This window comes from Notamacropus eugenii, chromosome 1, assembly GCF_028372415.1.
Source record: "Notamacropus eugenii isolate mMacEug1 chromosome 1, mMacEug1.pri_v2, whole genome shotgun sequence".
NCBI classification, from domain to species: Eukaryota; Metazoa; Chordata; class Mammalia; order Diprotodontia; family Macropodidae; genus Notamacropus; species Notamacropus eugenii.
The window spans coordinates 610,198,129-610,216,510 of record NC_092872.1 but is presented as its reverse complement, the minus strand read 5'-3'; positions in this window follow the sequence as shown (position 1 = coordinate 610,216,510).

Here is an 18,382-nt window from a genome sequence, read left to right as displayed (position 1 = left end):
AAGGTCATGTAATGAGTCAACCAGAATTAGAACTCGCAGCTAGGTTGCTTGTTGTTGAGATCAGCCAGTCCAAGCTTAGGGTTCCTACAGAGCATTTTATGGCTCTATATGATATGCGCCACAACAAGGTAAAAGCAAGAAAAAACAAATAGGAAGTTATGGGACTAAATTTAAAGTGAAAAACAAATCAATTAGCAAATGGTTGGGAAGACAGCAGAGCGTAGAAAGAACGCTGAACATAGAATTCATTTCCTCATCTGTAGAATGGGGGAGTTGATTTTAATTAGATGGCCTCTAAGATCTCTTCAGTCTCTATATCTATGGTCTTGGGATCAGACTATTTGGGTTGTAATATAATTCAACTAAGGACTTCATAGCTATATAACCATACCCTTTATTGGGTTCCTAATTCTCTTTTCTGCAAACAGGGAGGGAGGGGGCAGTGATATCAATACATAATGCCTACCACCTAGGTTTGTTGTAAGGAAAACGTTTTGCTAACTTTAAAATATTCTCTATCTGAAGCACCATGGCATGGTAGAAAGAATAGTGACTTTGGAGCCAGAGAATCTGGGTTCAAATCCTGCCTCTGAATCTTCCTCATCTGTAAAATGAGGAATCATTGGATCAGATGGCCCTGCTAGATTTAAACATATAATCCTGAACATATAAGTTGTTGTTATCGTTAGATGCCACCTGTCCAACAGTGATAGATTGCAGCACCACCTGCTGACTGGAAGAGCTTTTGCAATGTCCACTTAATGTGGTTCCTATTTTCAGACAAAGCCTAGGGTAGTAGTGGGAGGACAGGAAAGACAGACGAAAGGATATGAAAATCTCTTGTTCATTCAGAAGCCACTGCTTCCCTAGATAAATCTATTCCAATTTGGGGGCTCACTCTGGGGTGGTGATGGTATTAATGGCATGGCTGCCATTGCATTGTTCTTTTGGTCCTTAGAGCGATCATAAGGTAGACTGATGGCAGTGGGAAACAATCATACAACAGTATGCTTCTCCACCCCTCCTTCATTTTCCCTGGTCTTCCTCCCCCACTCCTCCATTCTGAGAAAAATGAATACAGTGTCACATACAGGAAAAATGACCATCCCTAAACATTTTTCAATGTACAGAGGAAAATAAAAAGGAAACAAAAGGGGACACAAATAGGGCAATTTTGTGATTACATTCTTAAATTACACACACACACACACACACACACACACACACACACACACAGAACAGAGTACAGAGTGTCTCAAAAGTCTTAGTGCAGACCTTTGAGACATCCTGTATGTATATTATGTACCTATACATACTTCTTGAAAAATAAAGCATATCTAACAGAAATCTCGTTTCTTAAACAACAAAAACCAAAATAACTATCATGTATCTAGCATATACTATGTGTACCAGGCATGTATCAGGCGCTGTCCTAAGTGCTTTAACATTATTATCTCATGTGAGCCTCACACCCTGGGAGGTTGGGGGTGCAATGATTATCTCCATTTTATAGCTGAGAAAACTAATCAAAGAAGATAGGATCCTCTTTCTTGCTCTTTGTTTGTTGACATGTTTGTGTTTGTGGATAATTGTTATATAGCAGCACATCCTCTGGGCTAACTCTGGACTCACACTGGACCAACAGCTAAGGTTCCCAGAGGGCAATGGATCATCTTCAGAGTTTTAGGGGTGACCCCAAGGAGCCAGTGTTTCTAATGCTGTTGCTCCTAAGACTCCATATCCTGTGTTTCCCAACATCCAACAGCCAGTTAACATCAATTAGTTTTTACAGGTGGGAATTTAACAAGAAGTTATATAGCAAGATTTTTACAAAACAATCCCCACCTCTATCCCCCAACCTTGGGGACAAATTGTGCCCCTTGCACACCTATAGGATCCTTAGGGAGGCTCAAACTCACATTACAACGGTAGTCCAGGATACATGTAGGGACAAAATGGGGTCAAAGGGTGCTTTCTTTTCTCTTTTTGCAGAATCCCCACCCAAAATGCTTCTGCGTTTTTGGTCAGGGATAGCTCCTCATGAGTCTTAGCTGATGGGACAATCCACTGCAGGGCTGGGTGAAATAGATGACTCCTGGATCTTTGACAGACTCAGAGCTACTTGCCAAGGGGTTAGACCTCACTGAGGTCTTACCTGAAGGTAGTTTGATCTCAGGAGCCAGGATACAGTAGAACCCTCTCAAGGAAGTCTCCAAGGTCCCTGAGCATACTCCACCCATGCTTTCATGGGTCAACATGCCCCATTGCACTTTTCTCTCCCTTTGTACTAACAGCTTAGATGGGTCATGTCCTTCGGTGAGAGGTGATTGTGGGTAGAGTCCTGGTCCAATAATAAATACTCTTTTGTTACTTCAGGCAATTAGCTTGTGTTTCATATATGTGAGGTCACTAGAAACTTATTGTGTCCTGCAAAGATGTAGCCTTTTAAGGAACAGGACAATTTGAACCTATCCTGAGTAACAGCAGCTGACATGTAGAATTTTACACAGATTATCTCATCTTATCCTTACAACAATCCTGAGAAATATGTACTACAGTCAGTCTCCTATATTACAAATGAGGAAACTGAGGCTAACAGGTTAAATGACTTGCCCAAAATCACATAGCTAGTAAGTGTCTGAGGCAGGATGCAAAGCTGGGTCTCTTTAGTATGAGCTCCACTTGGCATGAATTATCTCTTACTGAAGTATCTCTTAGTAAGTTTATTAGACTCAATTTACATAAGGAACAAAAAGCCAAATTTCCTGGCCTTTGAATAATCAGGAAGGAACTGGTTATGTCCCAGTCTGAACTCCCATCTTCCCTGGGGCTGTTTTCTGGTTTGGGGCTAGTCAGTCAGTCAGTCAATTAGCATTTATTCAAGCACAAAGATGGTCCCTACTCTCTCTGGGAGCTGGCATTATAATAGAGGAAGACAAGATCTCAAAGGAAGGACTCTCTTCCCTTCAGTCTCCTCCACTCTGTGAGCCCCAGGCTCCTGGGCAGGGCTTGGGCTTGGGCAACAATTGTTTGTCAGCAACTATCTGGGTTCATCTGAGTGTGTGTGTGTGTGTGTGTGTGTGTGTGTGTGTGTGTGTGTGTGTGTGTGTGTGTGTGTGTGAAAATAATGAGGATATAGAGGAGGTTGGAGGGAAAGTCCCCAAAACAGTATTGCCTTCTCTTTTTCAATCTCTGGAGGACATGGTGGAGGGCAACAGAATCCACCTAAGGGGAAGATGTTTTTTAGTCTGACATCGTTGTAAAGGAGGAACCTATGTGTGCTACTCATCTCAAGCAATAGCTGAGAGACATCTGCCTCCCTAACCTAGTGATCCAGATGGACTCTGGCCTTGAACAGAGAAAAAAAAACCCATGAAGTCCCTTGTGGGCCAGTGGGCTTCAGAGGAAAGAGAATGAGCTAGGACCCAGCTAGACCTGAGTTTGACTCAGGGGTTTGTTACTGATTACTTTGGGAAAGTAATTTTAATTTTAGGGGCCCTAGTTTTTCTCATTTGCACAGTAATAATATCCCTGCCTAGTGAGTAGAGTGCTGGACCTGGAGTTAGGAGACCTGAGTTCAGATCTGACAATAGACACTTAACCAGCTGTCACACATGACACTGAGCAAATCACTTAACTTCTACCTGCCTCAGTTTCCTCATCAGTACAGTGGGGATAATAATAGCACCTCTCTCCCAGGGCTATTGGGAAGATAACATGAGAAAGTATTTGCAAAGTGCTTCACAAACCTTGAAGTACCATAATAAATGCTGTTACTAATTATTAGCCATTATTACCTCACCAGATTGTAGTGAGAGTAAAACTAGATAACATCTGTGAAAGTACTTCTGTACATATGTAAGGACTTAGGTAAGTCACTAATGCTGTCTGGGCCTCAGTTTCCTCATATGTTAAACGAGGAGGTTGTACTAGAGGACCTTTGAGGTGACTTCCAGGCCTGGGATTCTACTGTTTCTAAAACTGGTCTGATTTAAATAACCATCTCTGATTTTCACTGGATCGCAACTCTCAGTCACTGATTTTCCCTGTTTGCTTCTATTCTCAGCCCAGGAGTGTCCTGTTTCTTTTATATGTGATTAATGTAATATAGCTCAGCTCAACATAGCTTCCAATCTATTACTTACTATTCTTAGCCAATTGTGTGTGTGTGTGCACACACACGTGCGTGCATGAGTGCTTGTTTTCTTTGCATGTCAGCTCCAGCACCAACCTCAGAAGGAGGTTCAACCAGCTCCTAGATTGCAAAACAGCTAGTTGGGTTGACCATATTTCCTCAACCCTTCTTATAATTGCCAATGTCATCGTTGGACTCTGTGTAAGAACAGTGAGTCCAAGCCTCCCACCGCAGGAACTCACTACCAATGTGACTGATGAGATATCTTATCATGATTAGAACTCATATGTTTATTTGAGAAACATACTAGGGGAAAGGATACTACAATAAGAGCCCGGAAAACTGCATTCTCAATCTGACCACCTGACCACTTGACTTTTGGGCAAATTACTTAATTTCTTTGGGTCTCAGTTTTCTCATCTCTAAAATGGGAGAAATAATGACATGTCTGCCTTCTTCATAGGGCTGTCAAGGATCAAATGAGACACTCACTGCCTATGGCAGTGGTTTCAAAACTGTAAACCATTACCAGAATATAGCAGAAACGCAGTATACACAATGATTGCAACAATGTGTAATGGGCAGTCTTTATGAGGATGCTCATTGTGCTCTGTCAACATAGGGCTAAGTAGAAAGTACAATAACCCTCCAACAATTCCCCAAAGAGGAGATATGAAAAGGCACCACTCTCTCTTCAGAGGTGGGAGAACCATAGGTGTGGAACACTATGTGTCATGTTGGACTTGGTTAGAGGCAGCTCAGGTGCAGTGGATAGATCTCTGTCTAAATGTCAGGAAGACCTCAATTCAAATCTTACCTCAAACACCTACTAGCTTTGTAACCTTGGGTCAATCAATTGATCTCTGTTTGCCACAGTTTCCTCATCATTTGGTTTTGCTAAACAGCTTAAAATTTTTTTTTGTTATAAGAAGGAGGAGGGATATACTGGGAAATTAAGGTGACATTAAAAACCAAAGAAAATATTTTGTAAACTCATGAGATTGTTGTTTAAACCATAGTATAATCGGGTAGCTTCATAACTGGTTGAATGCCTTGGTATAAAGAATAGTCATTTAATGATTCCATATCAGCTGGAAGGAAGGCCTCTGGTAAAGACCCTCTGACCTCAGAGAACTATGCTTGACCCCGTGCTATTTAACATTTTTATTAATGACTTTGTTAAAGGGATGGTAGGTGGTTTGTCAGTCAAATCCAACTTTTTGTGATCCCATTTAGGACTTTCTTGACAAAGATACTGGAGTGCTTTGTCATTTCCTTCTTCGGCTCATGTTACAGATGAGGAAACTGAGACAAACAAGGTCACAGTGCTAGTAAGTTTCTGAGGGCCAGATTTGAACCCAGAAAGATGAATCTGTTTGATTCCAGGCCTAACACCCTATCCACTGTGCTACGTAGGTGCCCCAGTTCAAGGAACAGATGGCCACTTATCAAGTTTGTATATGGCACAAAGCTAGGAGGGATACAAGGTCAGTTAAAAGAGTCAAGATTCTAAAAGTTTTTGATAAATCAAAACACTTGATTGAATCAAATCAGGTGACATTTAATAGAGCTAAATGTAAAGTCTTATATTTAAGTTCAGAAAATCAACTTTTAAGTAGAAGATGGGGGAAGTATGACTAGTTACATTTGGACAACAGTTTGTCTGAAAAAGATTGGGGAGTTTTGGTGGACTGAGTTCAATATGTGTCAACATTATGACCCAACAGCTAGGAGAGCTGATGCCATCTTAGATAGCTTCAAGAAACAAAGACATGATGTTCTCACTGTACTCTGCCCTGGTCTCACTACATCTATGACATGACTATGTTCAATTCTAGATGCCATGATTTAAGAAGGACGTTGATAAACCAGACAGCATTCATCAGAGGTCAACTGAAACAGGTTGAGGGCATTGAGATTGTACCATATGCAGACCAGCTGAAGAAGAAGCTTACATTACAAAGGTTGTTTGTGGTTGTTCTGTTGTTTTCAGTTGTATCCAGCTTCTTCATGACCCCATTTGGGGTTTTCTTGGCAAAGATACTGGAGTGGTTTGCCATTTCCTTCTCGTTTTACAGATGAGGAAACTGAGGCAAACAGAGCTAAGTGTTTGCTCAGGGACACACAACTACTAAGTGTCTGAGGCTAGATTTGAACTCAGGAAGATGAGTCTTCCTGACTCTAGGACTGGCACTCTAGGACTAGTGGCCCTTACAAAGGTTGTTTAGTCTATGGATGGAAAAAATGTAGTAAGGATATAGTAGCTGCCTTAAGTTTTTAAGGCTGTTACCTTGAAGAGAGATTAGATTTGTTCTGTTTGTACCCAGAAGAAAAAACTAGTAGCAATGAGGGTATAGTGCATCTCGGTCTTTTACATTGATCACCCAGAAAAGCTACTCCAATCTCAGTGTATTCACTGAGTCTGCATCCCATCAAAACTATAATTCACGAGCCCCCACTGATGTGCTTAGTTTCACTAGTCAGCCAGAAGATACAGTTAGTTCAACGTAAAGGCATCTAATGAATTAGCATAGTAAGAAGAGTAGCCAGAGAATCTGAAACTTGCTGTCCTGCAAATAGGCACACCATCAGCAGAAAGAGTAGACAACAGGTAAGGCTCATGCAAGAGGAAATATGTTTGTGGGGACAAAAACACTTGGCCAGGGACTGCATGTGGAAGGGTTACAGGCTTCTAATGCTAATGTCTTCTAGAGATGTCTTCACATTGTTTTCTGTGTCTGCTCCTTGCTGAGTACTTTCAGCTCTACCTCTCCCACTGCTGACATGTCCCTTCTCTTCCTCCTGGACATCAACTAGAGGTTTCAAGGACTTTCTCTCAAAAAAAGGAGTCATCAATTTTTACCTTAAATTTAGCATTTTATTGAATTTTGTTTAAAAACATAATTCTAAAAATGGTTCCATAGGTTTCATCAGATTGCTACCAAAATCCATGATACAAAAAGACACTCTGCTAGGAATAATGATTTCCCCCCGACATGACAACCATGGAAAGGCCCCCAGTGTGATAATGCCACTTATCTTGCCACCTGTAAAATGGGACTTCAGATACTGAATAAAGTTTCAGTATAGTCACCTTTGCAACATTTCTCAAATGCACCTCCTCTGATACTGCCACCACTGTAGTGCAGCCCTCATCACCTCATACTCTGTTGTTGCAATAGCCTGCTGTGGGTCTGCCTGTTACTCCAATCTATCCTCCGTTCAACTGCCAAAGTGATTTTCGTAAAGTGCAGATTCAACCATGTCATCTCCCTATTCAATAAAGTCCAATGGTTCCTTATCACCTCCAGGATCAAATACAAAACTCTCAGTTTGGCATTCAAAGCCCTTCATAGCATAGCACCCCCCACCCCCACCCCACCCCACTCCCTTCCAGTCTTCTTATAACTCACACTCTACTCCTCCCCCAGCCCACTCAGATGCAGTGACACAGGCCTTCTTGCAGTTCCTGGAACAAGACATTCCATCTCTCCGGATATTTTCATTGGCTGGCCCCCATGCCTGAAATGCTCTCCCTCTGGAATGTTCTCCCTCCTCATGTCCACTTCCTGGCTTCCTTCAAGTCTCAGCCAAAATCCCACCTTCTACAGAAAGTTTTTCCCAATACCTCTTAATTCTAGTGCCTTCCCTCTGTTGATTATTTCCTATTTATCCTGTCTATATTGTTTGCACAGAATTGTCTACATGTTGTCATCCCATTGGATTGTGAGCTCCATGAGACCAGGACCTATTTTTTGTCTTTCTTTATATCCCTACCCCTTCCTGGCATAAATTCGGTGCTTAATTAATGCTTTTTTTGACTGATTGACAGAAATAAAATAGACTGGGAGAATTCTAGGTTTGAAAGAGACCTCAGAGGGCCATCTAATCTATCTTGCTACCTAGAGGCAGAGCTGCTTCACAAATCATCCCAGGCAGATGGGTTGATTTCCATTTTATTTTTTTAAAGCCTCTGGGTAGGGAAGCTTTCCCTCACTAAGACAGATTAATGCTTAATGGGACCTATTGTGAAGAATTTCTGCCTTTTAGCTAATATTAATCCTTTTTGCCACAGGGTAAGCTTGTTTCTTCTTGTTCCTCATTGGAGATGGGGAAACAAAGACTCAACATTCTTCATGTTACACACTTGAAGACTTGTCACTTCTTAGACAGTCTGGAAGACTATCATCTGAGGTCTTTTACCCCCCCCTCCCCCCCCGCCATTATCATTCATACTACATTTCAGGCCTTTTTAGAGATGGCCTATTGGTAGAATGCTAGACTTGAAGTCAGGGAGTCCTGTGTTTAAATCCTGCCTCTGACACTTGCCATGAGCAAAGCCACTTGACCTCTCCTAGACTCACTTAACTCTTTAAGTCTATACATGATAGACCCATTGTAATCTGTCTTTGTGAAAGGAGTTTCTATATGGTGCACATACTAATAAAACCACAGGTCATTGAAATTATCATTTAATCATTTTAGGGTGATTCTCCTTGGAACTCTTTCCAAGTCCTTTCCATCATTTCCTTAAAGTGTGAGATGTCAAAGTAGTCAGGTTATAAAATACAGGTTTTCATGGCATGGAGTGATGGGAGAGGTAAGAAACTTGGAGTAGACAGGCTATTGTAACTGGAGCATTTGTTCACGAAGGAACTGAATCCAAATAGTAGTTACTTTCTCCTGGGGGAATACATAGGCATTGGGTATAGCTAGATGGCATAGTGGATAGAGTGCCAAGCCTGGAGTCAGGACGACTCAAATTTATATCCATATTACAATGGTCCTCCTCTTCATCGCTATCATCATCCTTATCCTTATCAATATCATTATCATCCTCATTCTCATCATTCTCATCCTCATCACTATCACCATCACAATCACCATCACTACCCCTACCATGATCACTGTCACCAGCAACAGCACCATTCTACCACCATCACCATTAGTACCACCACCACTCCATATCAATACCATCTTACTATCACTACCATGTCACCATCATCACCAACAGTACCCTGTCAATATCATCCCTACTACTACCACCCTATCATCATTGCTCCCAGCCTCATTGCCATCACTGCCACACCACCACTTACCCCTGTCACTATCACCACACCAACATCACCCCATCACCACCATTATTACCACTACCACCAACACCATCATCAACATACCTCATATTTGCTTAGTGATTTATAGTCTTCAAAGCATCTTCTCTTATAATTTGATCTTTATAGCAGCCCTCTGAGGTAGGTGGGACAGGTAAATCATCCTTATTTTACAAGTGAAGAAACTGGGGTACAGAGAGGGGAAGTGTCTTACTTAAGGTAACTAAGTGGAAGATCTTGGATGGGAACTGTGTTCCAACACTGGTTTTGTCAGTCTTTAATGACATTGTTAAAATCATTTAATTTTTCCATGTCTCTATTTTTTCACTTGAAGAAATGAAAAAAAAGTAGGGCTACTAATCCCTTAGTCCTGAACTCACACAGATGTTTATTGGAAGAAACTCTGTGAGAGAATATTTGTGAATTCCTTATTAAAAATTCTTGGAGGAATGTGTAAAGTCAGGGCACTTTCTATTAAATATAATTAATCTGTATAGTAGTTAGATGATCAGTAGCAGAATACTTCTCTCTCTTCTTCTGTACTGCTCTCTAGTACTACACGTTAGCGTCCATAGTCTAAGGCACTGTAACCCCTGCAAATATTTTCCTTATTGAAGGCAAGATGGCCAGAAATTCTGTACATATCTGTGATTCCTCAAAGATGAAAAGTCACAGAGAGTCAAAGTAGAATCTTAATAGAAGCAAGCTGGATGGGACTTAGGGATCCTCTAAGCCATGTATGAATCATGAGTCCCATTTTCAGTATCAAGGCCTGTGGTGCCATTGCTTTGGGGCTGGCAACAAGAGAGTGTTGCAGTCTCCAAAGAGTGTCAATCACTCTTTGCAGACAGCTTTATTGTCCAGCTTGGCCTTCAGAGACTAGCCATGATAGATGGTGAGGTCAAGGTTGGAAAAATGCGGGGGAAAGTAGTAGGGTGTAGATTCTGGAGAGGATTATTTTTTTTTCAAAGATCAAAGTAGTTGGACAAGGATCCTCTGTGGGTTAGCATAATAACTGACATTTATATGGTGCTTTACATACATTATCTCATTCAACTCTCAGCCAGACAACATGCATTTATTAAGTCCCTACTATATGCTTGTCTGGGTGTTGGAAATACGAAAAAAAAAGGGACACAGTCCCTGCCCTCAAGGAATTTATATTCTCTCAAAAATCATGTGAATCTAGTCAATAAGCATTTGTTAAGCACCTACTATGTGCTATTCCCATATAACAGATCAGCAAACAAAAGCTTGGAGACCTGAAGTACACGTGGTCACAGTAACTATTCAAGGCAAAATTTGAACTCAGGCCTTTCTGACTCCATGTTCAGCACTCTAGCCACTATGCCAAGCTACCTCCTTTTCTTTAAGGATAATTGATTCTATTGGCATGATACTTTCTGATTTCTAAGGTCTCTTATATACTTGGTCTCATTTGATCCTCACTACCTATAGAATAGGTATTATCAATCAATCAATAAACATTTATTAAGTGCCTACTCTACAGTGCCAGGAATACAAAAAGAGGTAAAAGACAATCCCTGCCTTCAAGGAGCTCACAATTTAATAGGGGAAGACAACATGAAAATGTCTATGTAAAAACAAGCAATATACAGAATAAATAGAAAACAATTAACTGAATAAGGCCTCTTAATTAAGAATTAAGAAGGGTTGGGAAAGTTTCCTGTAAAAAATGGGATTTTATTTGGGACTTAAAGGAAGCCAAGGAAGCCAAATGGTGGAGTTGAGGAGGGAGAGTATTCCAGGCATGGAGGAGAGAGAGAAAATACATGGAGCAGAGAGATGGAGTGTCTTTCTTGTAAAACAGCCAGAAAACCAGTGTTACTAGATTAGAGAGTACACGCAAGGGTCTAAGATATAAGAAGAATGGAAAGGTGGGAAGAGGCTAGGTTTTGAAGAGCTTTGAATGCCAAACAGAGGATGGTGTATTTGATCCTGGAAGCAATAGGGAACCATTGGAGTTTATTGAGTGGGGCGAGAGTGTGGCATGGTCAAATTTGGGTTTTAGAAAAATCACTTTAGTGACTGAATGGAGGATGAATTGGAGGGGGAAGAGACTTGAAGCAGACAGATTCACCAGCAGGCTATTACAAAAGCCCAGGCATCAGGGACTGCGCCAGAGTGGTAGCAGTGTCAGAGGAGAAAAGGAGGCAGAGTCAAGAGATTTTGCAAATGTGAAACTGGCAGACCCTGGCAATAGATTGGATATGGAGGAGAAAGAGATAATGAGGAGTTGGGAGCCTGAGGGACTGTGAGGATGATGTTGCCCTCTATAGTAATAGGAAAGGTAGGAGGAGGGTAGGGGTAGGTGGAAAGATACTAAGTTCCATTTTGGGTATGTTGAGTTTAATATGTCTATTGAACATCCAGTTTAAGATGTCTGAAAAGCATTTGGAGATGTGAGATTGGGGGTCAGCAGAGAGGTCGTGGCAGAAAAGGTAGATTTAAGAATCATCCACATAGAGATGCTAATTAAATCCATGGGAGCTGATGAGTTCACCAAATGAAATAGTATAGAAGAATAAGAGAAGATGGCCCAGGACAGAACTCTGTGGGACACCTACAGCTAGAGAGTGATCTGGAAAAGGATCCAGCAAAAGAGACTGAGGAGAGGTCTGATGGGTAGGAGGAGAACCAGGAGACAGTTGTGTCCCAAAAACCTAGAGAGAAGAAAGTAGCAAGGAGGAGAAAGTAATCAACAATGTCAAAAACTGCAGAATAATTGAAAAGAAAAAGAATCGAGAAAAAGCCATCGGATTTGGCAACTTAGAGATCATTGGTAATTGTGGAGAGAGCAGTTACAGTGCAATGATAAGGTCAGTAGCTAGATTGTAACCAGCTAAGAGTACATCTTAGATGGCCTTTTTGAGGAATTTAGCTACCAAGGGCTGAAGAGAGGTAGGACCATAGAAAGGATGGAAGATTCAAAGGAGGATTGTTTTAAAAAATTAAATTAGATTTTTCTGTTACATTTAAGTTCCAAACTGTCTCCTTCCTTCCTTCCTCACCCTATACTAGAGAAGGCCTCTCTTTGACATAGATTTATAAATATATGTAAAGCCACACTATGCATACTTCTGTTTATTAGCTCTTTCTCTGGAAGTGGATAGCATCTTCCTTCACAGGTCCTTTATAGTTGATTTGAATATTTATAATACTCAGAATAACTTGGTTGTTCACAATTATTCTTTGAACAAAATTGGTATTCCTGTATACAAAGTTCTCCTGGTTCTGGTCATTTCATTTTTCATTATTTTATGCAAATCTTTCCATGTTTTTCTAAAATCAACCAGCTTCTCATTTCTTTTTTTTTATTTAGTGGAATTTATTTTTTAAATTTTATTTTAGACTCAAACACCAGAACAGAAATACGGAATAGAGAAAAGAAAAAAAATCATAAACTTTAATATTGGAACTTAAATATAAAGTAGGAAAAGAAAAAAAATCATGTCATGTTCATAGTAAAACATAAGAGAGGATTCAGAATATGTAATGATAAATTTTCATTTCAAGAGAGCCTGTATGATAAACAGTACATGTTATATTGAGAGCTGTCCTTCTTTTCTTTGCTTCCTTGTAAGTTTTATTTTGTTTTAAATACTAAATAGTAATTGTTTCTCTTTTACCCTGGAACCCTGAGAGTCTTCTCTTTCCAGTTTGATTTTTTTTTTTTTGATTAAAGGGGCCAACCTTTGAGCAACTACTTACAGAAGCCTATTCATTGAATAGGTGTACCTTACTCAAAGTGAGAATGTGATAAGACCTTAACCTCAAAGAGCCAGGATCTTTCATTGTATCCTGGGTCATCTCCAGCTGTCCTGATGAATATCGGGCCACTGGACCTAGATGGCTCAGGAGAAGAAAGTGAGGTTGGTGACCTTGCACATCCCTCCCTCACTCAAATCAAAGTCAAGTGCAAGTCTCATGTCATCTTGATGTCATGGTCCTCTTTGAGAATGACGGACAAAACACAACTTTTTGTTCTCTGCTGTGCACTTTTTATTTTGTTCTTTTTTTTGCCCTTCCCCCTCCCCGGAAGGTTACAATTAAGTGCAAAATATATTACCATATAAATATACATATATACATACACATATACATATATACAGACATATACTTTCCCAATCATATTCTACTCCTGATCTTTGTTTTTATGTTTGTGCATATCTCTTATTTCCCATCCCTCCTGACTCCTCTACTTTACTTCTACCTGCTACCTTGCCCTCCTATTACTTAACCTACCCCCCTCCCAGGATCCCTCCCCTATCCGCCTGTTCCCATAAATCTAAACACTCTTCTGTAGCCCCCTATAACCTATTCCCTCATCTTTCCTTCTAGAGATCCCTCCCTTTTCCTTTTCCCTATCTCCTTACTGTCTTATTTCTTCTGAATTTAGAAGATTTTTATACTCATATATATAATATATATACACATATATTATATATACATATATTCATATAGTTCCCTCTTAAACCCATTCCTGATGAAAGTAGGTTACCAGAACTACCACTCCTCCTCCCCCATCTAATTCCTCTGTATTGATTCTTCCTCTTGCACCTCATTTGTATAAAATAATTACTCTTTTTAGCTGTTCCTAAATGGCTTTACTTTTTAAAATCATGTCATACTCAGGTCTACCCCAAACTTTCTTACAAACTACCTGATTACTAATGACAATCTTAGATATATATGCATTTTACATATATGAAAAATAAATGGTCTGTCCTTATTGAATCCCTTGTAATCAGTCTTTGGTATGTACCTTATGTTTCTCTTGACTTTTGTAGTATGTCAGATCTGGTAAGTTCAGGACCTTTTGTGTTTTGTTTTAACAAAATCTTGAAAGTCTGACAGTTGGTCAGATGTCCATTTTTTTCATTCAGGATTATGATTAACTTTGTAGTGTATGATATTTTTGACTGGAACCCCAGTTCTTTTGCTCTTTGATATATAGTGTTCCAAGACCTATGGTCTGTTAGTGTCTCTGCTGGTAAGTCTTGTGTGATTATAATTGTAGCACCAGCATATTTAAAGTGATTTTTTTTCCCATAGTTGCTCTTAATATTTTATCCTTGAGCTGAGGATTTCAGAATTTGACTATAATATTCCTATGAATTTTCCTCATAGGATCTCTTTCAAATGGTGTTCAATGTATTTTTTTCTATTTCTACTTTCCCCCTTTCTTCTAATGCTTCAGAATAATTTTCCTTAGTTATTTCTTGTATTATTTTATCAAGATTCTTTTTTTGATTATAGCTTTCAGGTAGTCCAATAATTCTTATGTTTTCTCTTCTTGATCTTTTCTCCAGATTAGTTGTTTTTCTTATGTTTCACTTTCTCTTCTATTTTTCCATACTTCATATTTTGTTTAATTATTTCTTGATCTCTTATAACTTCACTGGCTTCATCTTGCTCAATTCTAATTTTCAAGGTGTCATTCTCTTCCTTAAGATTCTGGGTCTCCTTTTCTAATTGGTTGACTTTCTTTTTGTAACCTTCTTGTTTTTCTTGGATTTTTCTTTTTTTGTTTAGTTTTTCCTCCATCTCTCATTTTTGATTTTTAAAGTCTTTTAAAAGTTCTTTTATGAATTATTTTGGAGCAAGTGACCATTTGTCATTACTCTTTGGAGTAAAAGAGGATTTCTTTGCTTCAATACCCTCTTCTGAAGATGAGCCCCGGTCTTCTCTATTCCCATAATAACTTTCAATGGTTAGATGCTTTCTCCTTTGCCTGTGAATTTTTTGGTAGTAATAACTTAATTTTTGTAATCACCTCTATCCCTGAGTATGGAGGATGATGCCTCTTGCCCCAGATCTCAGTTCTTCCTTCTAACCTGGAACCAAAGCCAAACCTTCAGCTTTTTATAAGTGCCCATTTTATATCTCACAATGTTCTCTATCTCTTGCTTATTCACAAATTCTTCTCCTATCCAAAAGTCTGATAGGTAATGTGTTTCATGTTGTTTTAGTTTTCTTATGAAGTCTCCTTTTATATCTTGGTCATGTGTCCATTTTGACTTTTTCTTGGTAAATGGTGTAAGACATTGGTCTATACCCAATTTCTGCCAGATTGCTTTCCAACTAATTTTTTAACCCAACAACATTTTCTTATTCCCCAAGCTTAAATCTTTACAATTGTAAAACACAAAGTTACTATAATAATTTACTACTGTGTATTCAAGGGAGGATTTTTTGAAGATGGGGGAGACATAGGCATGTTTGTAAGTGGTAGGCAAGGAGCCAGTAGACAGAAAGAGACTGAAGATAAGTGATAGAGTGAGGATGACAAAGAGGGAAATCTGTTGAGATGGGATAGAATGGGATCAACTGAGCAGGTAGAAGCATTAGCCTCAATATGGCTCAATATCCTGTGAAACAGGAGTGAAGGAGAGATAATGACTGAAGTCATCTGAGTGATATGAGGTGAGGAAGAAGGGAGAAGAGAGAGATCACAGAGAATGGCATTAATTTTTTTTTCTGTAAAATATGAGGTAATTTCTCAGCTGAGAGAGTGGGGGCAGGGAGAGCACAGGAGATCTGAAGAGGGATGAAAAGATTTAGAAGAGCCACTAAGGACAGTGAGATAGTAAATTGACAAGGGAGGCATATAGTAGGATTGCCTAGCAGCAGTGAGGGCCCAGTTTAGATTATGTAACAAATTTGTAGTGGACCCAATCAGAATTGTTGCATGATTTCGTTCAGCTGCATGTGTGTGGGAGTGAAGGCAGCTGGTAGTTTAAGACTGAGGCTTGGCAGGATATAATTGGTAGAATGATAAGGAATTCAAGAAAAGAGTAGTTCTCTCCAGGGTAGGGTTGAATTGGTTCAACAATGGGTCAAAATGGAGAAAAGAGGAGATCAGAAATTGACCTGGGATTGAGGGGTCAGAGAATTAGAGGTCACAATGTGGATGGTTTTGTAAGAGAAGGAAGAGAAAAAAGTGAAAAGCCAATAGATTATAGTTAGATAAGGGGTTTTTAGAATTCTTGAATGTGGAGGTGGCACATTTGGTGATAATATGACCATCTTTGTATGTGGCTGAGGTGGAATGGAGGACTACTTCATGAGAAGTGAGTTGGTTAAGGAACTGAGTGGTTAGGGTGTTTGAAGGGTAGTCAGTATGTATGCTGAAGTCCTTTAGCATGAGGGTAGGAGTTAGAGAGGGGAGAAAAACTGTGAACCAAGTATTGAACTCATTGAGGAAGGAAGGGGAGTGACCTGCAGGTCTGTAGAAAAAGTGACCAGAATCGATGTATCCTTCGGACAGATGAAGCCCTTCCCTCCTCAGGAGACCACAGTGGGTGTTGCAGTTAAGTGATAGCCATTCTGCCTTGTGGGAGGTGACGCAAAGAGAAATGGCTTCCCAAGTTTAAATGACACTTACCATTTTGAAATACCAGGTCTGTGAATAATGATTACCTCACCCTTCCCAGATAGCCTTAGATTTGGCCTATCTGGAAGCCTGTGGGAGAGGGGAGGAAGAAGATATGCTTCCAGGAGATGCCATTTCCTCATGGCTTCAGGGAACAGGTGGTGACTTTCTTCAGATTGTCATCAATTAGCTGGAGCTTCTGCGGCTCAGTCTTGGCTCCAGTAAGCAGAAAGGGCTGTTGTCTCCCTACACCCCCTTCAACTCCCACCCTTGCCCCCACCTCTCCCGCCTCCTCACCACCAGCCCTGGCTTAGGGTCAGCCTGGTGGCAGAAAAGGGACCCTGATTAAAATCTGGAACACTTATACTTCAGATGAATATCTAGACTCTCTGAGCAAGATTTACACACAAAGGAAACCTATGGAGTAAATGCCTTTTGTCTCATGTTCCTGCCAAACCTGGCATACCCCTTCCCCTCAGGAAGCAAGGGAGGGTCAGACTCCATTTATGAGCAGAGCCAAAGGGGACTTCTAAGGGGCATAGAGGAAAAATAGGAAGACAGCCCTGAGACAGTTGAGAGAGTGTTGGAGATCCTCAGCCTGGCACATTATAGGCACTTAATAAATGCTTTTTGGTTGATTGATTGATGGTCAAGGAAAGGCAGGGACAGAAATGAAAAAGAAGTGACTGAAACAGGAACACAAAGCAGACTTCGGTTGTTCCAGAACAGACCATTCCAAAATGGACTTCTTTTAGCACAGGGCCCTCAGCTCCCTCCTAGGTTTTGCTCAGCTATAAAGAAGAGGGTGAAGGAGTGGAGGAGGGGGAAGGCAGAGAGGGTGGAGAAGCGAGACAAGCTGCTGAGTGTTTTCCTGCTGGGAGCTACTTTGGAGAGGAGCAGGATGTGTCCAGAGCCTAGTGTTTCCTGCCTGATAAGGCAGCCCCTCCCTCTGGACTCATGGTCTCAGGGCCTACCTTCAAGGGGAGAGCTGATCTGAGGGAAGGGGCCAGCTAAGGAGAAAAATAACAGCTCCAGATAATGTGGCTGCTCCCAAGCTTCACTCCCTCCCTCCACCCAACTTCTGCCCCATCCCCAGGCTCAGGCTTGGAGCAGGAAATAGGGATATAATCAAAGCATCTTCCCCTTCAGGAGTACCATTCTCTTCCTCCATGCCTGTAAAACTCTCTAGATTTCAAAAACACCTCACCAATGGAGGACCCCCCCCCCCCCCCAATGTAGGAGCTGCCTTGCCTCATGGAGCAATCTGAATTTGTTTCTTCAACAGTATTCTTTGCTCTGTTAGAACCCTAAAGATGGGATCTTTCTGCTGGGCCAATGTCAGAGAATGCCTCTCCATAGCTCCAGTGGGGATTAGGAGGAAAGTAGGGGACCAGGGACATTTGGAGACATGGTGAGGCAGGAACTTGTGAACTGGAAATCTGTGTTGGAGAACATAAGTCCAGTGATGGTAGCCAGTTTGATGACAGGCTTGCCACTATCATGACTCCCCTGAGGAGGCTTCTGGAGCTGTCACAGTAATGAAGAGCTGTGACCCTGGGCTGTCACTTCAGAGTTTTCCAGACCAGGGAGCAGCAGGACCTGGAATCAGAAAAACCTAAGTTCAACTCCTGCCTCAGATACTAGCTTTGTTACCCTGGTCAAGTCATTTAACCTCTCAGCTTGTTTCCATATCTGTAAAATGCGAATAATAATAGCATCTATTTTTTTAGGTTATACATG